The following is a 7,628-nucleotide window of genomic DNA, read 5'->3' on the forward strand; positions in this document are numbered from 1 at the left end:
AACAAAGTGTGCAAGCTCCAGCGATCCATTTATGGACTGGTGCAAGCCTCTCGGAGTTGGAATAAACGTTTTGATAGTGTGATCAAAGCATTTGACTTTGTACAGACTTTTGGAGAAGCCTGTATTTACAAGAAAGTGAGTGGGAGCTCTGTAGCATTTCTAATATTATATGTGGATGACATATTGCTGACTGGAAATGATATAGAATTTCTGGATAGCGTAAAGGGATACTTGAATAAGAGTTTTTCAATGAAAGACCTCGGTGAAGCTGCTTACATATTTGGCATTAAGATCTATAGAGATAGATCAAGACGCTTAATTGGACTTTCACAAAGCACATACCTTGACAAAGTTTTGAAGAAGTTCAAAATGGATCAAGCAAAGAAAGGGTTCTTGCCTGTGTTACAAGGTGTGAATTTGAGTAAGACTCAATGCCCGACCACTGCAGAAGATAGAGAGAAAATGAAAGATGTTCCCTATGCTTCAGCCATAGGCTCTATCATGTATGCAATGCTGTGTACCAGACCTGATGTGTGCCTTGCTATAAGTCTAGCAGGTAGGTACCAAAGTAATCCAGGAGTGGATCATTGGACAGCAGTCAAGAACATCCTGAAGTACCTGAAAAGGACTAAGGATATGTTTCTCGTATATGGAGGTGACAAAGAGCTCACCGTAAATGGTTACATTGATGCAAGCTTTGACACTGATGCGGACGATTCTAAATCGCAAACCGGATACGTGTTTACATTAAACGGTGGTGCTGTCAGTTGGTGCAGTTCTAAACAAAGCGTCGTGGCGGGATCTACGTGTGAAGCGAAGTACATAGCTGCTTCAGAAGCAGCAAATGAAGGAGTCTGGATGAAAGAGTTCATATCCGATCTAGGTGTCATGCCTAATGCATCGGGTCCAATGAAAATCTTTTGTGACAATACTAGAGCAATTGCCTTAGCGAAGGAATCCAGATTTCACAAGAGAACCAAGCACATCAAGAGACGCTTCAATTCCATCCGGGATCTAGTACAGGTGAGAGACATAGAAATTTGCAAGATACATACGGATCTGAATGTTGCAGACCCATTGACTAAGCCTCTTCCACGAGCAAAACATGATCAGCACCAAGGCTCCATGGGTGTTAGAATCATTACTGTGTAATCTAGATTATTGACTCTAGTGCAAGTGGGAGACTGAAGGAAATATGCCCTAGAGGCAATAGTAAAGTTATTATTTATTTCCTTATATCATGATAAATGTTTATTATTCATGCTAGAAGTGTATTAACCAGAAACATAATACATGTGTGAATACATAGACAAACAAAGTGTCACTAGTATGCCTCTACTTGACTAGCTTGTTGATCAAAGATGGTTATGTTTCCTAGCCATAGACATGAGTTGTCATTTGATTAACGGGATCACATCATTAGGAGAATGATGTAATTGACATGACCCATTCCATTAGCTTAGCACCCGATCGTTTAGTATGTTGCTATTGCTTTCTTCATGACTTATACATGTTCCTATGACTATGAGATTATGCAACTCCTGTTTGCCAGAGGAACACTTCGTGTGCTACCAAACATCACAACGTAACTGGGTGATTATAAAGGAGCTCTACAGGTGTCTCCAAATGTACATGTTGGGTTGGCATATTTCGATATTAGGATTTGTCACTCCGATTGTCGGAGAGGTATCTCTGGGCCCTCTCGGTAATGCACACCACTTAAGTCTTGCAAGCATTGCAACTAATGAGCTAGTTGCGGGATGATGTATTACGGAAGGAGTAAAGAGACTTGCCGGTAACGAGATTGAACTAGGTATTGAGATACCGACGATCAAATCTCGGGCAAGTAACATACCGATGACAAAGGGAACAACGTATGTTGTTATGCGGTCTGACCAATAAAGATCTTCGTAGAATATGTGGGAGCCAATATGAGCATCCAGGTTCCGCTATTGGTTATTGACCGGAGACGTGTCTCGGTCATGTCTACATAGTTCTCGAACCCGTAGGGTCCGCACGCTTAACGTTGCGATGACAGTTATATTATGAGTTTATATGTTTTGATGTACCAAAGGTTGTTCGGAGTCCCAGATGTGATCACGGACATGACGAGGAGTCTGAAAATGGTCAAGACATGAAGATTGATATATTGGGAGCCTATGTTTGGATATCAGAAGCGTTCCGGGTGAAATCAGGATTTTACCGGAGTACCGAGAGGTTACCGGAACCCCCCGGTAACTTAATGGGCCTTAGTGGGCCTAGGTGGAAGAGAGGAGAGGAGGAAAGGGTTGGCCGCGCGCCCCTCCCCCTCTAGTCCGAATAGGACAAGGAGAGGGGGGCTGCGCCCCCCTTCCTTCCTTCTCCTCCACTCCTTCCCCCTCCCAAGTCCTAATCCAACTAGGAAAAGGCGGGAGTCCTACTCCCGGTGGAAATAGGACTCCTCCAGCGCTCCTCCTCCTATGGCCGGCCGCACCCCCTACTCCTTTATATACGGGGGCAGGGGGCACCCCATAGACACAACAATTGATCAAGTTGATCTTTTAGCCGTGTGCGGTGCCCCCCTCCACCATAGTCCACCTCGATAATACTGTAGCGGTGCTTAGGCGAAGCCCTGCGTTGCTAGAACATCAACATGGTCACCACGCTGTCGTGCTGACGAAACTCTCCCTCAACACTCGGCTGGATCGGAGTTCGAGGGACGTCATCGGGCTGAATGTGTGCTGAACTCGGAGGTGCCGTACGTTCGGTACTTGATCGGTCGGATCGGGAAGACGTACAACTACATCAACCGCGTTGTGCTAACGCTTCCGCTTTTGGTCTACGAGGGTACGTGGACAACACTCTCCCCTCTCGTTGCTATGCATCACCATGATCTTGCGTGTGCGTAGGAATTTTTTTGAAATTACTATGTTCCCCAACAATTTTAGGTTCTGGAACTTTTTCTCTGGCATATTTATTATTCCCTTTATATTCGACGAGAAGCCAGTCGAGACCTTCATACTAAGCAGGCATTCAAAGAAGATTTCCTTGTGTTCTTTGGTAAGAGCGTAGCTGGCAGGACCTTCATACTGCTTTGGAGGCATGACGTCTTTTTCGTGCAAACGTTGCAGGTCCTCCCGTGCCTCAGTTGTATCTTTTGTCTTCCCATACACGCTCAAGAAGCCTAGCAGGTTCACGCAAAGGTTCTTCATCACGTGCATCACGTCGATCGAAGAGCGGACCTCTAGGTCTTTCCAGTAGGGTAGGTCCCAAAATATAGATTTCTTCTTCCACATGGGTGCGCGTCCCTCAGCGTCATTTGGAATAGCTAGTCCGCCAGGACCCTTTCCAAAGATTACGTGTAAAGTATTAACCATGGCAAGTGCGTGATCACCGGTACGCATGGCGGGCTTCTTCCAGTGATCTGCCTCGCCTTTGAAAGAAATCGACGATGGCCCAGGTACACATTCTTCCTACATTTGTCCAGGTATATACTTTTGGTGTCGGCTAAATAGTGCGTGCATGCGTGGTATCCCTTGTTTGTCTGTCCTGAAATGTTACTGAGAGCGGGCCAATCGTTGATGGTTACAAACAGCAACACGTGCAGGTTAAATTCCTCCTGTCTGTGCTCATCCCACGCACGTACACAGTTTCCATTCCACAGCTGTAAAAGTTCTTCAACTAATGGCCTTAGGTACACATCAATGTCGTTTTCGGGTTGCTTAGGGCCTTGGATGAGAACTGACATCATAATGAACTTCCGCTTCATGCACATCCAAGGGGGAAGGTTATACATACATAGAGTCACGGGCCAGGTGCTGTGATTGCTGCTCTACTCCCCGAAAGGATTAATGCCAACCGCGCTTAAAGCAAACCATACGTTCCTTGGGTCACCTGCAAACTCAGCCCAGTACTTTCTCTCGATTTTTCTTCACTGCGACCCGTCAGCAGGTGCTCTCAACTTCCCGTCTTTCTTACGGTCCTCACTGTGCCATCGCATCAACTTGGCATGCTCTTTGTTTTTGTACATTCGTTTCAACCGTGGTATTATAGGAGCATAGTACATCACCTTCGCAGGAACCCTCTTCCTGCGGGGCTCGCCGTCAACATCACCAGGGTCATCTCGTCTGATCTTATACCGCAATGCACCGCATACTGGGCATGCGTTCAAATCCTTGTACGCACCGCGGTAGAGGATGCAGTCATTAGGGCATGCATGTATCTTCTGCACCTCCAATCCTAGAGGGCATACGACCTTCTTTGATGCATACGTGCTATCGGGCAATTCGTTATCCTTTGGAAGCTTCTTCAATATTTTCAATAGCTTCTCAAATCCTTTGTCAGGCACAGCATTCTCTGCCTTCCACTGCAGCAATTCCAGTACGGTACCGAGCTTTGTGTTGCCATCTTCTCAATTGGGGTACAACCCTTTTTTGTGATCCTCTAACATGCGATCGAACTTCAGCTTCTCCTTTTGACTTTCGCATTGCGTCCTTGCATCTACAATGACCCGGCAGAGATCATCATCATCGGGCACATCGTCTGGTTCCTCTTGATCTTCAGCAGCTTCCCCCGTTGCAGCATCATCGGGCACATCGTCTAGTTCCTCTTGATCTTTAGCAGCTTCCCCCGTTGCAGCATCAGCGTATTCAGGGGGCACATAGTTGTCATCGTCCTCTTCTTCTTCGCCGTCTTCCATAATAACCCCTATTTCTCCGTGCCTCGTCCAAATAATATAATGTGGCATGAAACCCTTGTAAAGCAGGTGGGTATGAAGGATTTTCCGGTCAGAGTAAGACTTCGTATTCCCACATTTAGGGCATGGACAACACATAAAACCATTATGCTTGTTTGCCTCAGCCACTTCGAGAAAATCATGCACACCCTTAATGTACTCGGAGGTGTGTCTGTCACCGTACATCCATTGCCGGTTCATCTGCGTGCATTATATATAATTATGTGTGTCAAAAGTAAGAAAATTAGACAAGTATCTATGTAAAGTAAGAAATTTTTTCTTTCAGAAAGAAGATAAGAACAGGAGGCTCACCATGGTGGTGCCAGCGACGAGATCGGCGCGGGCGATCGACGGCGTTGAAGACAGGGACGAGGCGTGACGGACCGCTAATATAAACCTAGACAAATCTCGGGAAAAATGGAGCTCGGAGGTCGAGCTTCGAGAGAAGAAAGCTTAACTAGTGTGGCTCGGGCATTTCATCGAACACCTCATGTGCATAGGAGGTGAGCTAGAGCACCCAATGCCCTCCCCCTCGCCGGCCAGCAAAAAACAGATCACTGTGGAGTGCTCTGCTGCGGGGATGGGGTATATATAGGCAACTCATTTGTCCCGGTTCGTGGCTGGAACCGGAACTAAAGCTCCCCCTTCTGTCCCGGTTCGAGCCATGAACCGGGACCAATGGTTGTGGGCCAGGAGAGAGGCCCATTGGTCCCAGTTCGTGCGTATAACCGGGACAAATGGGTCGAAACGAATCGGGACCAATGCCCACGAGGCCCCAGCCGGCCCCCTGGGCTCACGAACCGGGACTAATGCACCCCATGGGTCCCGGTTCGTGCAGAACCGGGACTAATGGGCTGGCTAGGCCCGAACGAAAGCCATGTTTTCTACTAGTGAGTGTGTTTTCTGAAATGAGTGAAATAAGATATTTCAATAAAAGTGAAATGAAACCAAATTTTGCCGTGAAACTAATTTTTTAGTGTTTGAAACTGATATTTTTTATGAGCAGAATACATTGCAATATATTTTGAAAATTAACATGAGATTAGTATTTGCAAATGAGAGTAATGTGTCTTCTGAAATGTGTGAAATCAATTTTTGAAACGAGTGGAATGGTTTTTTAACTGATAATTTTTTTGAAACAAGTAAAATTTGTGTATTGATATGAGTGAAATAGTTTATTGAAATGAATGAAATAGTTTTGAAACAAGTGAAATATAGTATTTCAATTGAGTGAGTGTATTATGTTTTTCTGAAGTTAGTTTCTTGAAACGAGCGAAATAGTTTATTAAAATGAGTGAAATAGTTTTTTGAATGAGTGATATCAGTTTTCTGAAACTCGTTTGAAATATACTCAAGTTTGGTCTTGTTTTACAGATCTTAACGTCAGAAATTCAAATATATAAAATATTTCACAAATAGAAATTTGGTTCATAAGTTATTAGCCATTCGAAATGTGACCATGAAATAAAATACAACTACTTTGTTTGGGGAGAGAGAACACTTTAGACTGCATGCAGCGATCCACACCCACTTTTACCTGCAAAAAGCTGCACACTAGTGGGCTCCACTTGTTTATTTCAGTGGTATAATAATTTACCTGCTTATACTTGTCAGACTGCATTAATCTTGATGAGACCGACGGATGGTCGATTGCACACCGGTACATCTCGGCACAGGTAAAAAAAGGATTTGTTGTTCACATGTATATTTCATGTAGTCGTGCATCTCACTCACACTCACCCTGGACGGAGGAGTCAAGCTAGAAGGAGAAATCACGTCAGGTGTCGTGGAATTCGCTGGCACCGGCATGAGTGGAGTGCAGCAGCACGGAGTACACTACCGGAACAGGGGTCTACCCCGACGATCGAAACAATGCTGATGGCCCCCGTCGTCCTATTCAGAGCTATGCCGACAGCCAGGTCTAGGCCGTCGGCGTATCTAGGCCGTCGGGCTACCCCAATCTAAGCCGACGGCCACCGTCGGCACAGAAAGGCTGTCGGCCTAGATACGAGCACGCCGACAGCCGCCGTCGGCATACTCATGGGCCCGGCGACCCCGCTCGTGACGGACGGCTAACGGCGTACCAACTATGCCGACGGCGGAGACGAGCGGCCGTCGATATATATATATATATGTACGCCACGTCATCGATCCGAAGCGCACCGACCAACATATATGCCGACGGCCGCCATCGGCATAGACGCCACGTCTTCGACCCGCAGCGCGCCGACCATCTGCCCCTGGCCGCAGCTTTGCCGTCGGCATAGTTATATTTTTTCGTGTTTTCATATTGATTTTTTATGTTATTTTATGTATTATTATTTGATTAACTTACATGTAGCATGTGTAAATATAAGCATACATACATTATTTATCATTTGGTGAATTTATTTTCTGGAGTGTGACCCCCCTCACGTCCGGGGCCGGTGTGCCCCCCTCACGGACGGTGCCGCCGCCAGCACCTAGAGGGGGGAAACAGTCGCATCGGGTCTATCCGGAGGGAATGTTGCTCCCAAGTGTTTCTATGGGATGACCTACCATAACCGGGTGGTGTGCTGGCATGTCTGAAGAGGCAGCACGCGTCTCCGGGGTGTGGCCCCCCTCATTGATGGCGCCGCCGTCGGCACCTGGAGGGGGAAACGACCGCGTCAGGTCTACACAAAGGGGATCTTGCTGTGAGTTTTGCCCGGATTTTGTTTCCAAGTGTTCCTATGGGCTGACCTAACACAACCGGGTGGAGAGGTCCACTGGTCAAAGCCCGTCCGTGAAAAGTCAAAGGGCTGGATCTCGTGGTCAAATGCTAGATTAGGCGGGGCGGGGGCCCTGGGGGTAGCAATGCCACCGGAGCGTTGCACCGGGCCGTCATACATGCCGTACGGTGTGGTGGCATGTCTGAAGAGGTGGCACGCGTCTC

This window comes from Triticum dicoccoides, chromosome 1A, assembly GCF_002162155.2.
Source record: "Triticum dicoccoides isolate Atlit2015 ecotype Zavitan chromosome 1A, WEW_v2.0, whole genome shotgun sequence".
Classification (NCBI taxonomy): domain Eukaryota; kingdom Viridiplantae; phylum Streptophyta; class Magnoliopsida; order Poales; family Poaceae; genus Triticum; species Triticum dicoccoides.